Source organism: Paralichthys olivaceus, chromosome 6 (genome assembly GCF_024713975.1).
Source record: "Paralichthys olivaceus isolate ysfri-2021 chromosome 6, ASM2471397v2, whole genome shotgun sequence".
NCBI lineage: Eukaryota > Metazoa > Chordata > Actinopteri > Pleuronectiformes > Paralichthyidae > Paralichthys > Paralichthys olivaceus.
Genome location: NC_091098.1, coordinates 1,535,285 through 1,556,131, shown reverse-complemented (window position 1 = coordinate 1,556,131; position 20,847 = coordinate 1,535,285). Strand labels below are relative to the sequence as shown.

Genomic DNA, 20,847 nt, shown 5'->3' with positions numbered 1-20,847 from the left:
TTCTGATGTGTTTTTTTTATGTGGAGCTAGTTTACTCTAGGTTTGGAGTCCTCATTTTGTTATATTTATTTCTTTGATTTGGGCAGCATCCCTCTGCCCCTTTTTTTTCATTAGAGTTTCCCTCAAAACTTTATATGTGTAATATTACTTCTTTACTTTTACAAATACATAACATAATTCAACCAATAACACCTGGTTTTATGTTCCCCTTCCCCACATGAGCTAAGGGTTGTAACAGGTGGAAAATAGCTAATCAGGCTATATAGATGTTAGTCATAGAGCTAGAAAAAGAGCTAATCAAGTGATGCATCACTCCCTTTAAACTTATACATTTCAAGTTTGAAGTACATTTGGCTCTTAACTGGTGAAGATAAACACTCATACAGTAACTGCAGAGAAAAGCTAACAGCTCATCCATATTATGGCTGTATCATGGTGATGTAATTACTGTAGACAAATATCTACCTTGAGTGAGTGATAGTGATAGTGCACAGGTCTTCACAGCAGTATATTTAGGATTTGTACATGAAATGTAAAACATTGGGCATAAACTGCACTAACGTATTTCTGATTCGGATTTCTGATGAGATCATCATGAAGACCACTGTGCTAAGAAACAATCACAGATTCTCTTTTACTGCACAATGCTACTGTAACAGTAGCTTTGTTTCTAAGAGCCAACTTGGTCACTACAGGAAATCTTCTCATTACCATGTGCTGTATGAGAAAGTAGCAACCTGACCAGGACTACAATCTAGACATAATTTTTTCTTAAAAATGAATATGTGCATATGTATGTATGAAAACAAATGTCCCTTATCTATTCTAATTTTATCACATCTCTAAAATTGAAAAATAAGATCCCAAAAAGATCCTTTTATTGTTGACTAAATGCCCCACCAATAAAGACTGAACTTGACCAGTATGTTGCAACATACATACGGTATTAGGAATTATAAGGAACATTAAATCTCTTTAAGACTCATGTCATTAGATGAATGTATATTTATAATATTGTATATATATTTACAGAGATATGGGTGATTGCCTCTGATTTTGTTTGCTGTCTCACTCTTCTCTCAGTAACACTGCATGATAAGGAATTATACAGCTGGGAATCAATAAAGTTCTATCTATCTATCTTTCTATCTATCTATCTATCTATCTTTCTATCTATCTATCTATCTATCTATCTATCTATCTATTTATCTATCTATCTATCTATCTATCTATCTATCTATCTATCTATCTATCTGTCTGTCTGTCTGTCTGTCTGTCTGTCTGTCTGTCTGTCTGTCTGTAAATGCAAAATTGTTTTAATACATTAACAGTTCAAAACTGCCTGAGGATGTTATTGCTTTTCTTTCTTGCAACAAACCTCTGTGTGTCAATGTCACCATGTTTCCAGATCTCAGAGCCAATACAAGTACCCTGTAAGTACAAAGCTTACAGTTGCTCCACCTTCACATTCTCGATGCAGGTTTGTCACTTACTTGGTGGTAAAGATAACTGTAAATGATTGAAAATGCAACCACTCTTATTGTAGCCTGATATTATTTAAAATGCCTGATTTTACATATATTTTTGTAAAGTATTTTTTAGACTTGGTGCTTTTCAATAAGGAGCGCCTCTTTTTTTTCAATCTCCTTGGAAATATCATTTCCTTGTGTTACAATGATTGTTCAGTGTAAACTCATCTCAGTCATTTTCAGTATCAACAACCTCAATAATATATGTTTAAAGAGCATGAACTGCAATAAGGAGGGGGAAGCCCAGTAACATGCTGAATGACATTCTAAGGGTGTAAACACCTTTTCTGAGGTTACTTTATGTGCTGTCAAAGGTTATCTCATCTAACAGAATACCACTAAGGCACGGTGGAAGCTTCAGTCCTGTATCATCTCCAAAAGCTTTTGACATTACTACCAACTTTATTTAGTTATGTCTCTTAGTTATGTCTTCATTAAATGTGTCACACGTTTTGGACCATTGGTCTTTTGATGCAGGTTAAATTCAAAGATATTAAATCCAAATAATTTACATTAAGTATGTCCTCTCTGAGTAAGTTCTATTTCAAATGTTTCAAAACATATTTTTCTCAATGCTATATCTTAAAACTGCTGTTGGTGCAGTTTTCACGCATTTCAAAATGCAAAACTGCATTTACAAATCATCTCAAAAGTCTCTACAAACATGTTTTTACTGCTCATTTCTTTACTGAGCAAGAGAATAATTTCCCAAGAAAAAAATGTCAGCAGTTCACTGGATATTGTCTTCCTGTGCAACAGCTCATTATGACCTATAGTTGCTTTATAGGCAGCTGTTGTGTGCCGTAATCGTAATAAAGAATTTGATAGTGCCCCACAAATTGAATCAAGATAGACGGCTTCTGCATTTACTTTACAGCTCACACTTAAAAATTTCGGCATCCCTTTTTTTTTTGTAAAAAAAAAAATCAATCTACTTAAACAACCTCTAATATACTGTACAGGAGCATATCAATAAATTAGGATATCATGGAAAATTTCGATAATTCAATTCAAAGTGAAACTCATATATTATATAGATTCACTACATACAGAGTGAAATATTTCAAGCGTTTATTTCTTTTAATTAGATGATTATGGCTTACAGCTAATGAAAACCCCAAATTCAGTATCTCAGAAAATGTGAATATTACATAAGACCAATAACACAAAGGATTTTTGATACAGAAATGTCAGACTACAGAAAAGTATGTCATATATATATATGTGCACTCGGTCGGGGCTCCTTTTGCATGAATTACTGCATCAATGCGGCATGGCACGGAGGCGATAAGCCTGTGGCACTGCTGAGGTGCAATGGAAGCCCAGGTTGCTTTGATAGCGGCCTTCAGCTCGTCTGCATTGTTGGGTCTGGTGTCTCTCATCTTCCTCTTGACAATACCCAATAGATTCTCTATGGGGTTCGGGTCAGGCGAGTTTGCTGGTCAATCAAGCACAGTGATACCATGGGCATTAAACCAGGTATTGGTACTTTTGGCAGTGTGTGCAGGAGCCAAGTCCTGCTGGAAAATGAAATAAGCATCTCCATAAAGCTTGTTACCGGAAGGAAGCATGAAGTGCTCTAAAATTTCCTGGTAGACGGCTGCGTTGACTTTGGACTTGATAAAACACAGTGACCCAACACCAGCAGATGACATGGCTCTCCAAATCATCACTGACTGTGGAAACTTCACACTGGACTTCAAGCAACTTGGATTCTGTGCCTCTCCACTCTTCATCCAGACTCTGGGACCTTGATTTCCAAATGAAATGCAAAATGTACTTTTATCTGAAAAGAGGACTTTGGACCACTGAGCAACAGTCCAGTTCTTTTTCTCCTTAGCCCAGGTAAGACGCTTCTGATGTTGTCTCCGGTTCAGGAGTGGCTTGACATGAGGAATGCGACAGTTGTAGCCCATGTCCTGGATATCTCTGTGCATGGTGGCTCTTGATGCACTGACTTCAGTCTCAGTCCACTCCTTGTGACTCTCGCCCAAATTCTTGAATGGCCACTTCACAATCCTCTCAAGGCTGCAGTTATCCCTGTTGCTTGTGCACCTTTTTCCTTCCACTCAACTTTCTATGAATATGCTTGGATACAGCCCTCTGTGAACAGCCAGCATCTTTAGCAATTACCTTTTGTGGCTTACCCTCCTTGTAGAGGCTGTCAATGACAGTCTTCTGGACAACTGTCAAGTCAGCAGTCTTCCCTGATAGTTAAGTGTCTGAGTATCTCAGCATAAGCCATTTTCAGACATGACCTGCAGGTGAAGAGCGGAGAATTCAGTCCAGACTTTACCCGCATTTTTCCTTTCGTACACGTACAACATAGTTGGATATTCTCTGCAAAGACGCGTTCACAACATCAAACAAAACCTGTGTGGTGCAGCCGGGGAAAGCAGACAGAGGCAGGAAGTAACATTAATTCTGTTGCAGAGATCCCAGGATTTTCTTTACAACACACTGACAGCGCTATAGGCTCTTACCACCACAAACTCTCTTGACATCTTTGTCAGTGTCTTACATATGTATGGCTCCACTTTTTTTTTTTCATGTTTGCATCTTTTGCATGTTAGAAGTGTAATCAATCCCCCCACTTGCTCGTGATGAATCATGCAGATGATCTCCTGCTGAATTTTTGCTAACTTTATGCTGGGGGCAAGTTGAGAAAGTCTGCAGATAATCCAAAAGCTCTCACTCTGACATTTGGGTCCAAACATGCATCTGCTCCAGAGAAAGTAATTTCTGGAGTTTGAAAGCAGCTTGAGTGACATTTGTATCTGAATCCAGTAAACTGTCCTCTTCTCCTGGTGTTTCCTGCTGTGAACTCTCTATCATAACTTGTTGAACAGATTCAGAATGGTCTTCATAAATATAGATGTGTGTACCTTTGAGGTGCTTTACTTTCTCTAGAGCAGTAAGCCTATTCTTGTACATGAGAAACTTAACCACCATTGGCCTTGGTTTCTCTCTTTGGCTCTGTGGTTTCCCAGAGTAATGGGCATGCTTTTGTTCAGTATGCTTGTGGTCCAGTTTTAGTTTTTCTGAAATAATTTTTCTGACCACAAGCTCAGAGTCAGCCATTTGTCATGTTCAGACTCTGGAATTCCTTTAAAGATTAAATTATTTGCGAGACTGATTCTCTCCAGGCAATCAAATTAAACAATCATGTTGTTAAATCTTGAAATTACTGTTGATGTCATTGTTCAGCTCTTTATACCAATCAATTTTAAATCATCCACATCTTTCCGGATGAACTGCACGCTGAACTGCAGTCACATAGCCCTTTTAAGACCCCATCAAGGTTTATGTTGAAGGAGTTAATTTGCATATGAACAAAGCCTTTGCTATTCCTGTTGTTGGAAACCAACCCACAGCACATTTCAATGCTCTGAGCAACTATTCTTTAATGAAAAAAATGATTTACTTTGAACAAGCCACCAGGAATGTCTTTCCACCTTACTCATTTTGATTTGCAGACTGATTTATAGTTCAATCCATATCGTTGGCCTCACAGCCCAAAATTAACTGAAAAAAAGGGAAATCCCTAACGTTTGTCCATGTATATACATGAACGTGTTTCGTGTCATTGGGAATTCCCATTTGATGTCATTTGCAAGACCGTCTCTGTGACCTACCACAGTGGGGACCCCATCTCTACTATTAAAAATGATTTTAAGACAAAATTTTGTTTTCTTCGGACCAAAGCCCTTGTGTTTTAGTACCGGATCACTAACCATGGTGATTGTAGGAGGAAGAGGCCAGATGTTCACCATAGACCTGATTGTTAGCCTAGCATGCTAGCGTTTCCTGCTAAATGAATCTGTTGGACTAATTGTACTGGTTAATGATCAATAAGTATATTTCATAATTTCCAAGAGCAGCTGCATCCACGCCATCTTAGATACCATAGGTTTAGCCGTGACTATAGCCGAGTTGCTACAGTGCTAACCAAGCTGACATTGGTAAAATTAGTTTTGGGTTTAGCTGCAGCAGAGGCTGCTTTTATGAAGTTGAAGTGCTTGTTTTCTTCTGCCCCTATGTTGACTCACCCTGATCCTACAGCTAAATTTGTGGTGGAGGTGGAGACCTCAGACTCTGGTGTGGGGGCGGTCCTCTCCCAACGATCCACCTCTGACCAGAAGCAGCAGTGTTTTAGAACCCCAGCGCAGAGACAGAACAGTGAGTACCAGTCAGAATGGATGGGTGTTTATTTTTCCAAAAGGCTGGATCTAAGATGTGGTAGCTTAGGGAGAATATATCTCCGGGAGGTCACCAGCGAGGAGGGAAGGCAGGAGGATCGACAGGTGAATCTTGGAGGAGACGAGGAGAAAACACGGGGGCCACGCAGAGAGACACCATCACACACAGTGTCTGAACTAACCTGAGCTGCAAAGCCAGGAGCCAGCTGAAATAGCTGACACTTTAAGTTAGATTTTTTGAATTTATGTTTTCACATTATTTAAAAAAGTGATGCTGAAACCCGAATGGATGATATCTGGCTGCTGTAGTGAGAGCCCTGTGGGTTGGTCTACTGCCATAATGACCTAATAAGGAAACAGTACCCCTGCAAACACTTTGTGATGGAACCCTCTTCATCCCTGTAACTTGTGAACAACATATCTTTGTACTTTTCCATAGCCTTACTCAACAGATTGAGATGCAAAATCTTCTCCTGGTTGTTTGGATACTATGAAGTGTGAGGTCCAGGTATCTGGCATTATGAGTGATCAATCAATCACCCAATCAAACTAATTGTATAACCAATATTCACAATTTACAATTTGTCTCAAAGGGCTTAACAATATGGAGGACCAACAATTTGTATACATGTATAAATATATACATACACACATATATAAATGCATACATAAATATGGAAATAAATAAATGAATGTCTTAAATTTATTTCCACATTAATTTCGGTATTTCTGTGTCCATATGCTAATGAGAAAGGTGGTCCTAACCTCAGTCTCATGCAGGATTGGTCACAGGAGTGTGATGATCCAGTTCTTCTACTTCTGACTTTCACTGCTGACTGTTGTGCAGTAGTTAATGTATGCAGTGTTTTGCCAGTTCACACTTAACGAGAACTAGTTCAAAGTTCAGTTCATGCAGATGAAAATGAACTATTTCACATTCATTTGATTCATTTGTTATAGGGATGATTTAGTAACATACTTTAAGATCATGTGTTTAGTTAGTAATGTCGGATCATCTCTTCATGTTGCTCCAGTCATTTTAACACTGAGTCCTGACTGTGAGCGTCTTGTCTCATGTTGTACTGAGCACATGTTGACGAGTCATTTTTTATGATGTTTAAATGATTCTCATTAACTCTGAAGCGAATCAAACAAACACTGAGTTACTTCATGTACTGATCAGGTCCTGATAACTAGTGATGAGTGTTTATTAGTTATAGTGAGAGCAGGTCAGAGTGGAGGAGGAAACAGAAACTCCAGGTCAATACAAACCAACTGCAGCTTCTACTCTGATCATGGAGCAGCTGATCACTAAGCAGCTGTGACCAGAGGAACTCTGTGTCTCACTGTTTCCACTGTTCTTCAACAAAGTCACTTACCTGCTGCTTCATGTGAACGAGCTCTGATCTCACTGTGTGTTGCTCTGAGCCAGTGAGTGGGGGTGGGGGGCAGAGCCCCCGGGGCCTCTGTGCGCTATCTGGGAGCACACACACACACACAACATGAGACGAGACGCTCGCAGTCAGGACTTAGTTGTTGTGCAGTAGTTAATGTATGCAGTGTTGTGCCAGTTCACACTTAACGAGAACTAATTCAAAGTTCATTTTCATCTGCATGAACTGAACTTTGAACTAGTTCTCGTTAAGTGTGAACTGGCAAAACACTGCATACATTAACTACTGCACAACAGTCAGCATTGAAAGTCAGAAGTAGAAGAACTGGATCATCATACTCCTGTGACCAATCCTGCATGAGACTGAGGTTAGGACCACCTTTATCATTAGCATCCGGACACAGAAATACAGAAATAAATGTACATTTAATTATTTATTTCCATATTTATTTATGTATTAATTTATTAATTGATTTATACTAATTTTTGACTTTTTTTGAGTTATTGTCGATGATGGTAATGTGAGTTGGCATATTGTATATCCAGCTGTCTTATTGAAAATAATAGTCCATGATCAGCTGCCATGATCCACCAACTCTATCCACGACCAGCTGCTAACACAGGATGCGAAAATACGATCACGATCAGTCAACAAAATCCACCAATACGATTGCAATCTCTGATTCACGATCCACCATCATTATCCATGATGTGACAGCAGCTTTAGTCCTGGATCTGCAAACAATAAAGCACAAAGACTCCAAGGAAGAGGTCAGGTCAGTAACGTACTGATGAGTAATTAATATGATAAAGAGGGACATGAGTAAAGACATGTGTCATGTGTCCCCCAACATTCTAGACCTATAGCAGCAGAACTAAGAGCAGGTCCAAAACAAGCCTGGACCAGCTCTAACCAGCTCTAACTATAAGCTTTATCAATTAGGAAGGTTAAAGACTACTCTTAAAGTAGAGAGGGTGTCTGCTTCCCGATCTGAAACTGGGAGATGATTCCACAGGAGAGGAGCCTGATAGCTGAAAGCTCTGGCTCCTACTCTACTTTTAGAGACTTTAGAGACAACAAGTAAGCCTGAATTGTGCAGTGCTCTAGTAGGGTGATATGGTACTAAGAGTTATTCAAGGTATGATGGTGCCATATTATTAAGGGCCTTGTAGGTTTGGAGGATAATTTTAAATTCTATTCTCGATGTAACTGGAAGCCAGTGTAGTGAAGCTAATACAGGAGAAATGTGATCTCTTCTTCTGGTTCTTGTCAGGACACGTGTTGCAGCATTTTGGACAAGCTGCAGTGTCTTTAATGACTTACTGCTGGAGCCTGATAATAAGGAATTACAATAATCAACTCTTGATGTGACATAATCATGGACATGTCTGTTTTTTGAGATGTTCCATAAGTGAAAGAATGTAGTCCTAGAAATTAGTTTTAAGTGAGAATCAAATGACAAATGAGGATCAAAGATAACTCCCAAAATCCTCAATGTTTCATTGGAAGCAAGGACAATGTCATCTAGCGCAGCTATATCATTAGATAATGTATCTCTAATGTGTTTAGGGCCAAGTATTAGAACCTCTGTTTTATCTGAGTTTAATAAGAGGAGGTTATGGGTCATCCAGGTTTTTATGTTCTTGAAACGTGCTTGAAGTTAAGTTAATAGATTACAATCTTCTGATTTTATTGATGAGTATAACTGGGTGTCATCTGCATAGCAGTGGAAATTTACAGAATGAGTTCTGATAATGTTTCCTAGTGGAAGCATATATAATGAGAATAAAATTGGACTGTGCACAGAACCCTGTGGAACACTGTGGTTAACTTTGGTGCGCACAGATGACTCATCATTAATTTGTACAAATTGGAATCAATCTGATGATCAGTAGTGTCGAATGCTGCACAAACCCTTGATCTGAGGCTATTAGAAGGTCATTAGTGATGTGCTATGATGAGCTCTAAACCCTGACTGAAAGTCTTCATATAGATTTTTTTCCTGGACAAATACAACACAACTAACTAACTTTTTTTAGAAAGATTCTTATTGCTCTTTTTTGGAGAATAGACAGTAACTCTAATGAAGTTTTGTAATTGTTGCCCTAAATCTTCATGCAGTAATTTAGATATGGTAAAACTAGTAAAAAGTAAAGAATGTGGAACATGCTTGCTTTACTTTAATACAGAGATGCTTCATGACAGTTTCGCTTGTATATGTTCAATGTGTGATTTCCAGTCTGTCATCTATAGCCCAACACTGACCCCTGTAGGACATCACAAGCCATGTTCAAATACCTTTTGAGTTTTATGACAATTAAAGGCTACCACAGGTTATTTTTCATGTTGGAAGGAGAGGGTGAGATGAGGGGTGTTCAGCTGCAACATGCAATTTCAACACTGATATCACTAAATTCTATACACTGTAATTTTAAAGGTCTAGTGTGTAAGATTTAGGTGAAAGGGAACTATTGGCAGAAATTGAATGTAGAATAATTCTCATGATGTTTTCACTAGTTCATTTCATCTAAATTGTATGAATTGTAGTTTTCTTTACCCCAGAAAAGGCCCTTTATATTTAAATACTTTATATTTACATCGAGGGGACCCTCTCTACAGAGGCTGCCATGTTTTTTACATCAGTCCAGACTGGACAAACTAAACACCTTTTGAGTTTTTATGACAACTGAAGGTTACCACAGGTTCTTTTTCATGTTTGGAAGGAGAGGGTGAGGTGAGGGGTGTTCAGCTGCAACATGCAATTTCAACACTTGATATCACTAAATTCTACACACTGTACCTCTAAATAACTTTAGATTTTTAGTTTTTACATTTATTAACAATATCCAGCATTTAGGAATTGAGACATTTTCAGCTGGGATTTCTCTACAAAATCATTTTTTCTCCAGCTGTCCCTGGGTCTGGGATTTTCGCTGCTGGGTCAGTTCCAACATTTACAAAGAATTCATTGAAACTGTTAGCCACATCATCCATGTTATACTTTACATTATCCTTATCAATACAATACTTGGGATAACTTGGGTTGTCTACAGCTGCCAAGGTAATTAGCATGCCACTATTCTAAAACCCAATAACAATATTGATGTAAAATAGGTATAATGTTTACGGCTAAGATTGGCGCATTAGAAACAACCTACTGCTGAGGTTGCATGGGATGTATTTAGTTTTCCATTTATTGTCAGATATTGACAATGTTATTACACAAATTGACAAGTAAAGTATTATAATAATAAAATACAATTTATGAAGCATTTTATGTGTCAAAACACTTCTGCTTGTTTCTCAGAACTGTGGTGATATTAATAAGATACATAATAAAGAGGTTATTCAATTATAACACAACAATGATTCATATGAAATTCTTTCATACAAATATTACTTTTCACTCTTATTTTGAACGACATTTTGAGAACAAGTATTTGAATAATAATACATTTATGTGTATTAGATGCTAAGAGGCCAACTTTCTATATGGTATGTTGAATAACATATGTGCAATGACAGTCAGAATATATGGAATGTAAGTTTGAATATGGAAGTAGTTTTCCACAAATCTACATGGTTTTTACCTGGCCTGGAAAGATTGCCTGATAACTTATAAAGAAAATCCTCAAAAATACCAGAACCTCCTGTTATTAACCATTAATAGAAGGAAATAAGAACAACCCCAGGTTCCTCTTCAGCACTGTAGCTAGGCTGACAGAGAGCCACAGCTTGACTTAACCATCTATTAATTTACCTCTGAGCAGTAATAATTTCTTGAGAGCTTTACAAATTGTAACCATAAGGAAAAAAATTAACTTCTTCCAGTATTAGTGTTGATAACTAGTATTTTTATTGTATTATTATTATTAAGAACGTGGGCATACATGCAGCTCATACACAAAAACTAAGCAAGTAGGTTTTACATCTCAACAAAAATTAAACAGACTATCATGGGCAAGTTATGTCATTGGTTTGTACCTGAATTTTGTTGATTCAAGATTCATAAGTACTAAAAATGCTGCATCAATGGAAATATGATTTTCAAGGTGACGTGATATAGCCAAACTGTTAGTCTCACAAATACCAATAACAAGGATGTTTTCCAATTCAACAAGTACTAGAATATGTCATCTGATGCCATTTTGTAAAACCAAGGAATTCAAGAGGCTACACATTATTTAAACTGCTTTCAGACAAGCACTGAACCCCGGAGATTCTCCACACTTTCTCAGCAGGAGGTGTATGTGTGGATGGAAATGTCAGAGTGAGAGCTTCCGGATAATCTTTGCCCCATTACCGTGAGTGAGCGTGGGGGTTAATGAAGCTTCTAACATGCAACAGAAGTAAAAATGTAAAAAACAAAAAGAAAACAAATATTTACGGGGTGTAATAGGCGTGACACACATTCAAAATTTCACTCTATATATTCATGTCATTACATGTATTCAAACTTTGTGTGCAATGGCTCTCTGTGGGGGTAGCGGGAAGATTCTGCCCACGTCCCCTAGAAAGCTTGGACCGCCCCTGTCCGTGAAACGTTCAGACGGGATTAAAATCGCTTCCACCTCGGATGCTGCATTTATTCCCTAAACCTGGCCAACACCAGCCTTTCTGCTCCGGACACAGACAGAGGACATTTCCATTCCCCATGCTGTCCCATGTCTCCGCCTGTCAGTGAGACGCCTGGACGCTGATGGGCTGCGGGACACGATGTGGATTGGCATCGGTGTCATCCCGCAGACCTGCCCGGGGCTGTGTGGCCTCGGTGCGTGAGCTAGCGGGCAGACTGGACTGTGATCGCGCATCGTTTCAGCATTCTGAAATGGATTTCTAAACTCCCCTCGGCTTGACTGGAACAATGCGGCGACGGATCGACAGGGTTTCTAAAATCTACGAGCAGGAGAAGCTCCACAGGGCGTCTGCTGGTGTGTGTCGGCTCCAGGACGCGGTGAGTCCACAGCCGATGCCACAGGACGGTGCTGGCCGCAGTTTATAGGCACCGGATGGAGATAGGAGCCGTCGCCTTACACCAGTAAAACACTGTCAGCAGTGATGATCCCTCATTCTGCCCTGCCACTGGAGCTCTCCTGACATGACATGCACAAGAAAGAAGAGGAAACGTAGCTTATTTTAAAATGAGTTGGCAACAGGCTTTACCATACACCAGAGGACTGGAGCACTGACACAGCTGTCTGTCGATCATCCACTGTTTAGCTCATGTTGTGATAGAGCGGGCTGGTGGATTGCTGTAGCCTGGATTTTATGTAGCCTGCAACAACGGCCTGCCTACCACAGACAAGCAGCCCACAGCAGGTAAGCAAGAGACCACGACTACCATTTTGTATTTCCTACACAGTGTCATGTGTGTGTATTCCTGCTAAAATCCTCATAATAATGGTCTGAGGAGCAGCCTCCTGCAGGCCCAGACTGAGGCAGATCACAGGAGCTGGTGTCTTTGTGCCTCACACAGTGTGATGCAGAGCAGCCTGACATCACATTCATCACAGCAGCATGCACAGTGGTCAGTGTGTTGCCATGTTGTGTTCATGATGAATAGTGTTGGGTCTCCACCAGCTCTTGGGGCCTTGCTCAGCACAGGGAGAGCCTAGTGATTTATTTCCCCTCCTAGATAACAGAGTGCCACATCCTGAAGAAATGTAGTGTGTATGTTGTTTGATTATAAAGCCACCCAGGTCCTTGGTAGTGGGACCTGTGTGCAGCAGTTGGTGGCTCTCCAGTCCTCATCAGACCTGCCACTGACTGTCTATATCTCAGGCACTGAGCTTTGCTGCCTCCTCCCACCTACAGCAAGCCAGAGGTATTGGGCTGCTGTTGCTACCCAGTTCCTGACAGTGACTCTGCCCTCCGCTGCCAACCAACTTCCAGCTTCATAAAGCCCCTCCTTCAAGACATACAGCCTCTCAGTTCCCCACAGCTCCCAGCCTGTGGAGCTCAACAATGACCTGATCATGCGATCTTGATTTGTTAAATATTGTGTTCATCACACACCATTCTAATCACAAACACAGATGATTACATATATAGGAGCTATGTCATGTCAAATACTCCCCTGAAAATAAAATGTATTTATAACAACTAGACCAACAGAACTGATTTGAGGAAGAAATAACTTCTGCAACATAATATCAGTCAAAAGCATTTAATCCCATGTAATTGGCTATGTATTAGGCATTAGTCAAGACTGTAGTCTACTGTGATGTCATATAAGTAAAACAGTGACTTTTCCTTTCAAAATTAATTTGTTTATTTTGTGTTGCTTTTGTGGTTGTTGCCCTATGGGAAATGGTCTAGCGCTTTTCTAGTCTTGATGACCACTCAAGCACCGTACAGTACAGTTTTCCATTCACCCATTCACACACACATTCATACAGTGCATATATGTGCTACTCTCTCTATCATACATCAATCATGCACTGAGGGGCCAAACCTCAATTTGGGGTTGAGTATCTTGCCCCAGGAAACTTTGGAATGCAGAATGATGCAAATGGTCATCAAACTGCCAACCTTTCTGGTTAGTTGACGACCCACTCTCCCTCCTGAGCCACAGCTGCCCTATGTGAACTTGTCATGGGAGGCCCTGATCACAGACATGCATACACACAAACCCCAGTACAACACACATCCATCCGTTCTAGTCATGCATTTCTTTGCACCCCTGCAACTTGTATGGTACCGCTGTGTCATCAGTGTGTGTGTGGGTGTGTGTGTGTGTGTGAGAGAGAGAGAGTGAGAGGTAAAGCACTTTGGATAACAGCTTTACATAAATATTGCATTTGACTATTTATGTCTACTGCTGTCTTTAGAGCCACAAGGTATAGATCAATTTTGTGGCAGCACTCATGTTATACAGTATTTTGACTATGGTGCAGATTCTGCAGCTACATATTTCCTTCAAGAGTTGGAGGAGACCAAACCAGCTGACAGAGATACAGTATGGGATTTACTTTACATTCAGCAGGTGGACACAAACATGGATACTAATGAATGATAATGTGTCTCTGCTTGATGTATAAATAGACAACTGTTTGGTAGTTCATGGTTGCAGGCATCCAGGTCACTATTAAAATACTGCAAGAAGGAACTCTCCATAGACACAGGATTTTTTGGGCAGTAGATGCGATGAGACCCACTTTCAGTGGGCTGTTTCAGGTGTTGTGATTATGTACTTTCCCTCGCGCGGGGTACGATTATGTACTTTCCTTCACGCGGGGCACCATTAAATGCTGTGCTTTTGGGCATTGAATAAATGTGGATCAGAGAAATATTAATATTAAAAATATTAATATTAAATAATAATTAAACTGATAAAAGATAAATCGGGGGAACCACCCTTCTAAGAAAGAGAAAAGATAGCCAATTTATTGAATAAGTCTCATGAAATTACTGACTACAAATTTGGAACTCTGATTAATAATTAAATAAATATCTATAACCAAAATTACCACATCAATAGTTAGCAAAGTTGAAGGATATGGAGTTCTTGACAGTGTAGAGGTTGGCAAAATTCACACTTATGCAACATTAATAAAGACGTGTTTTAAAGAAAAACATTTATTATGGGAATAATAAAAGTATAAGCACACAAACTAACAAAAGGTGTACTTACTATATACAGATGTGTATGCAAGTATCCGTGTGTGGGTGTGTGTGTGTGAGTGAGTGACTGAGATTCAAAATGGCGGCTGGCCACTATGAAGACAAAAGACCCCTGGAGTGAGACCATGTGGCTGAGATCACATGTAGGTGTTAAGTTTGTGGAGATGAGTGTGTGAGGTGTTGGTGCCAGGTTAAAGATAGTAGTAAAATGCATGCAAAGAAGGTGATCAGCATAACAGAACTAACATTAACTTTCAAATAACATATTACCAAATATCACAACAACACAAGTCAAACTTATAAACATTACATGAAATAGAAATAGGATTAAACAGTCCTTTGCTTAGCCTAGCGTATCAATAAAGCCCAGTTGTGTTACCTGTTAATGAAAAAGAGGGAAAGGTCCTTTTTGGATGTGCAGTTTGAAGTCCAGTGAAGTGGTCTTGTTGGTTTGTGGCTCCTGTTGTGCATCTGCTGGTGAGACCTTGTGTCGTGGCCAATTGTGCTGAAGTTCTTAGGCAGGCTCTCATGTCTCTCTTTGGAAGGTTTTAGCAGTCTGCTCCAGGCAGGCCTGCTTGAAGTTGAGGAGCTTGTGTAGGGAGGAAGTCTCCCTGGCTGGGAGAGCAGGGCCACAACCTATTCCTCCAGGAGCGGTCAGCAGGGATGAGGCAGAAGAGAGAAGAGAGCCAGGAGAGGGGAAACTCGTTTTATATTGGCCTTGTGACCTCATGGGTCATGGGGCACACAGTGACCAACAGTGGTTGAGAGTTGTCTCCAGGAGCAGTTTTACCACCTATGTGTGAAGATGAAGCACCCTGGGAGACTGAGTTCTGGAAGCTCTCCTTTGTCTCAGGAGCAAAGGAAACATGCGGTCAGGCTTTTGACTACACATGTAGGCCCAACTATGGTTCACCGATACCAGGTCCCAACACAGGGTTAAGACTTACTTTTAGGGTAAGGTTTAGAATTAGGTTTAGAATTAGGTTTAGGCATTTAGCTTTGATGGTTAAGGTTAGGTTAAGGTTCCAGGGAATGCATTATGCCAGAGTGTCCTTGCTTAGAGAGAGGTACAAGTATGTTTGTATATGTCATCTATATTCAGGAGACCCATATGTCTTAATCAGTAGAATTTATGATGCTTGATGTGTCAAGATGCTTTACTGGAAAAAGCCTTGTAACATCACATGACACAGACTATAATATGTTGTACACACCTCTTACTTCTGTCCCACATAGAGAAGGTTTGTGTAACTGACTTTAAGACACGAACACACTGCAGTGTGTTATGGCTATAAACTCCTCCTCATCCTACCTCTACCACCACATGCATGTGGTCTGTACTATAACCTTGGTTGCTATGGCTACTGCTGAAGGGGAGTGGGCCAAAAGTACCTTAACAAAAAAGTAGGTGATGTAAGGGTGACCTATGAGCAGAAATTGCCTAAATAAGAGAATACAGACTAAATGAGGAGAGTAGATTAAATTAGTGAAAATGCCGTCACAGACCTCTCACTCTTTCAGCACGAAATCAAAAGTAAGTTATTTAATATAGCACCTTTCACAGAGTAAGTCACAAAACAGACAAAGCTTTGGCACACAGAAAAGGGAAACTAGGCAATCACCATTTTGAATGAATTAGATTTTAGTTTGTTTTTGAAGGTGTCCACAGAGACAGCAGATCTTATGTAATTAAGGAAGGCATGTCGGAGCCATGGCTTCAAATGTGTGATCAAAGTTTCTAATTTTGTAGGGACAACTAAGGCCTGGTCAGACAACAAAAGTGGCCTGCAAGTGATGTAAGGTAGCAACACATGAGATGTACATATGTGCCTTGACTTTCCCTCTAATAAGGTTGGGTGAACAGACAGTCCAATACATTTTGCTAGCAAAGACGTAGCTGCAAGCTGTAGGGTAAGAGCACATCATGGCACACACCTGGCAGAGCACAGAGAGGTACTTTTTCTAACTACTGCAAACAAGCTCTTGGATTGGCCATTTAGACTCCACCCATCTGCTTGAAGGTGCACTACACATCTTATATTTTCCATTCCAGTGTACAGTACACAATCAATTACACATGCAAATAAATCCAATTCAGACGTTGCCCTGTTCATGATTCTTTGACAAAATTAGTGGTAAGAGAGACACTCATCTTTTACACAAGAAAAAAAGACATCCCACTGTTTAAATACTCAGTTGCAAGTAAAAGTCTGCATTCAAAACCTCACTTAGTACACAGTACAAAGGTATTGGTATCAAATTATAATTAAAGTACAGGAAAAGTACTTATCCTGCAGAAAACCCCTTTCAGAATCATATATTACAGGAATATAATTACTAATGTAATATCAATAATTTAATGTTGCTGGAGCCAATATCAATTACTTTATGTACTACTGTGTAACTTAACCTGCAATATATCATTTTTTGTAGTAAACCTATATTTTGATCATCTCCAATACAACATTTAAAAAGAGCTAACAGGCTAATCCCTGTCACCGAAAACGACCGGAGTCTGTGGAGGAGTTTTCCGTCACATGTCGGACGAATATTATCGTTTGTTGTCCGTCTGGTTGTCCTGACAAAGAAGTCGAAGATGTCTGAGCTCCAGTTTCTGTGGTGAGTAAAAAAAAAAATACTATATTTAATTTATGTGTTAGTAGTGATGAGCAGGTATCATTGTCTCTGTACCTGGCTTGTAGGCTTAGCTCTGCTAACCTCTGCGATGCTAACGGGTGCAACGGAAGTTATTAAACCGTCATGAACCAGTCCACACGGCAGAGAGAGAAGTGTTGGAGTTTATGGTGATAAATCTTTTAAACTGAAGGCGACTGTATGTTTGGAGAATAAACTCCACCAAGTTAGCTCTCCAACCTATTTGGCTTGACTACGTTACTGTGAGTAACTTCAGTATTAATGTTTTATTAGATTATTGTTTCAGAAATAACGTTAGTGTAGCTGCTGCAGTGTGAAACTTGTTGAGCTGGACTTTATTTATTACCAAATTCATTAACATTACCACAAACCTAGATTATCATACTGCAGGAACAGATTAACTGTGATTGACTGAAACATGAACTTGTCTGACTTTACTGACTCATGAACTGTCATTCATGTGTCAAATAAGTGAACGTGCAGAATGTTGGTGACTCAGATATCCTGCACCCATGGATGTCCAACATAAGGAGACAGAACTGGACAACAACAAGACTGAACACTGAGTCATCACTTCAGCACTGACTCCAGGTATAGACCTCTTCTCATAACTTACTAACAATTAAAGCAAAATATTGCACAATATCATTACATTATATATGCAATACTTTTAATGTGGAAGAACTCCATACTGCACATTCATTGTCTTGGTAGTACACTGTTTAATTCCAAACCATATTCAAGTACATAGTTGAATATCCACAGAATATAAGGACACAGAATATAAGGACACAAACTTTGTTTGAAAGTAACTCTTATCTCTGCAATAATGCCATACTTTTATGTTTCCTGTTGTTTTATTAGGGATCGACAAACCTGAGGGACACAGCTGTGCTGACTGTGTTCTGTCTCTTGTGGCAAAAAAGAGATAAAACACTGTTTTTATCTAAAGTTTATCAATCAGAAAGTAAAATATGTTGTGATAACAGTTTTTTTTTAACCAACCAAAATGAATATAGAAATTGACTCAATATTATCCATGACACTTAGCAATGACTGCCAACTGTAAGCAGTTGCAGGTCATCTTTAGTTGAGGCTTGTGCAGGTCGTCCTCATGTTGACCAGCCTGAAGCTGCCGATATCCACCATGTTGCTGCTGCCACAGTGGATTCTGAGGACATCAGGTGCTGCAGTGCTTTATGAAATTAAATGAAAAAAGTCACGTTAAAGGATGTTTTATGCTGAAATCATTGTCACATCTGTAGATAATATGGAATGTAGGAGCAGCACTAACGATAATTTATAGATACTGTACAATACATTAAGTACAATACTTTTGACATTGTAATATCAGCTGTGTTAAGCAGCCAAGACCGGTACTTACAGTTTATTCTGTGTTCAGCAGGTGGAAGCACCACAGTACTAAAAGAAATAAACATTGTACAGATATATAAAATGTCTTTCTACCTCATCTGTAATATTCAAGGTGATAATCTCTCACAGTGCTGTTGATAAGAGTCCACATCAAATCCCTTAATGTCTCTCAGTGTGAAAACAGATAAATATATAATAAATATGAGCACTGTTTACAACAGTGGTGTGTGGAGATTATAATCACATCTAAACTGTCATACTGTATAATTACACATCTGCACTGTGTCTAATTCAATGTAAATTCCATAACAGGCTAAAAAATGAGGTTGTAATAGTAATGGTGGTTATATAAGCCTGTATCAGAACATTATTACATGCAACTTACACATGCAGCTTATTAAAATTACTGCTACTGCAGCACTTTGTTTGTGTGTGTGTGTGTGTGTGTGTGTGTGTGTGTGTGTGTGTGTGTGAGTGAGAGAGAGAGATATCACCTGAAGTACTTGACTATAACTACAGCCTTTCTGAGGTTTGTGATATAACTATAGTATTTCCTTGTTTAAAAGTAGACCTGTGGACTCAAGTTAATACCAGTACTATATGAAGCTGGGCATTTTCCGCCCCTGCAAATGAATGGATTCAGTCAACGGAAACACTGGCGCGCTTTTATTTTGAAAAGTCTCCCACAGTCCTCCTATCTGAACCATTGTTTTTTTTTCAAAATCTCTTCCTTTATGTGTGTGCAGTAGGGATGTCACGATATGAAATTTTGGTGCCACAGTTATTGTCAGAGGAAATATTGCGGTTTCACGATTTTCACGATTATTGATACTATAGAAGAAAAAAGACACAACAAACAATATATAGCAAATAATATAGCTAAGGAACTAAAATATATATTATTATCATCAGCCATATCCAGTTTTCAAAGTGTAACGTTTGGCTATTTAAAAGTAATTTATGTAAGCTATTTTATTTAGTTGCCTTATTGTGGAAGGTTGATCAGTGAATTTGTGTTTCCTGTCATAAGCTGTGTATCTGTATAGGATTTTTATTGTGAAGGGTCCCCGAGTTTTTCTATTTTGGGAGCGAGGTGTTGACTAGTTGTGAAAAAGTAAACAGGTAAACTTTCCTGGTTTAAGCCTCATTCTTCATGTCCTGATTATACTATTACCTCTCAGTACAGATGAATTAAACTCCTGGCTACATTTAAAATGGTTAATAGGAAGAGAGAGATGGGTGTGTGTCAGAAACCGAAAGTAAACAAGGATTTCTCTTCTCCCTGTGAACTCCTCTGATGGAGTTGTTTGTCCAGTTTTGGTGGAAATAAGGCCGTCAAGTCAGTACCGTCTTCTCAACTAACGTTTCAGTGGCTCGCGCACACAAATTACGTGACTCGCGAGAGGCACGTCATCATAGTTAGATATCGTAGTTTTTACAATTCTTATGGTTATGAAATCGTGACATTATGACATTGTGGATATCGTAAAAGTTGGTTAATGGGGACATCCCTAGTGTGCAGTGCAGTGTAGGTCATCAGGTTTCATGTAGGAAGTGTCTGTGTTGAGTGTGTGTGCCTTATTAACAAGAGCAGCATTTACAGAAGTTACAGTCGATGTGCAGAGTTTACATTCATACACATAAAGCGGCGTGTCAGGGCTGTTTTTCAGAAATATGTGATATGAGGGATATCAAGTTCCCAACATGCACATGACATCCCTCCCCATAAGTTTTATTGGAAAGCATTCTGAAAGCAAGGATTCATTTTTAAATTTGCCTGCGCATGATGAACAGTAAAAATGTACCTAACAGAGTACCTTGATGCCCTTATTGTACTCATGTATCTACCACTTATTTTCGGAGGTGATGGAAATGTTTCAGCTTTTCCTGAGTCTACAAGGTTGAGACAGGTTTGCCATGTACAAGAAGTGTGTGTGTTGGCATATTTCAATAGGCTACAGATGAATAGTGCATGTATGTGCCTATAGGTAGTGTGGTCTCTAGCTTCTGTCTTCATTGCTTCAGTTATCAGTGTGTGTGTGCATGTATGTATGTGTGATGCTTTCACAAGTT

General features: G+C 39.3%; 1 protein-coding gene and 1 long non-coding RNA gene across 2 annotated transcripts in view; one reads left to right on the top strand and one right to left on the bottom strand.

Moving 5' to 3' along the window:
* Nucleotides 1-10,955: 10,955 nt before the first annotated feature.
* On the bottom strand, nt 10,956-17,617 carry LOC109642698 (uncharacterized). Its single transcript, XR_002203672.2, has 2 exons — nt 15,125-17,617; nt 10,956-12,215 (listed from the first exon to the last, which is right to left on the bottom strand). It is a non-coding gene; the product is annotated as an uncharacterized lncRNA (long non-coding RNA).
* Nucleotides 12,214-20,847, top strand: part of gpr173 (G protein-coupled receptor 173) — a 28,219-nt gene continuing 19,585 nt past the window's right edge. Inside the window, exon 1 of the mRNA XM_020107588.2 lies at nt 12,214-12,441. The gene's annotated coding sequence lies outside the window, so the exon portion shown is untranslated. The remainder of the gene's footprint in view (nt 12,442-20,847) is intronic.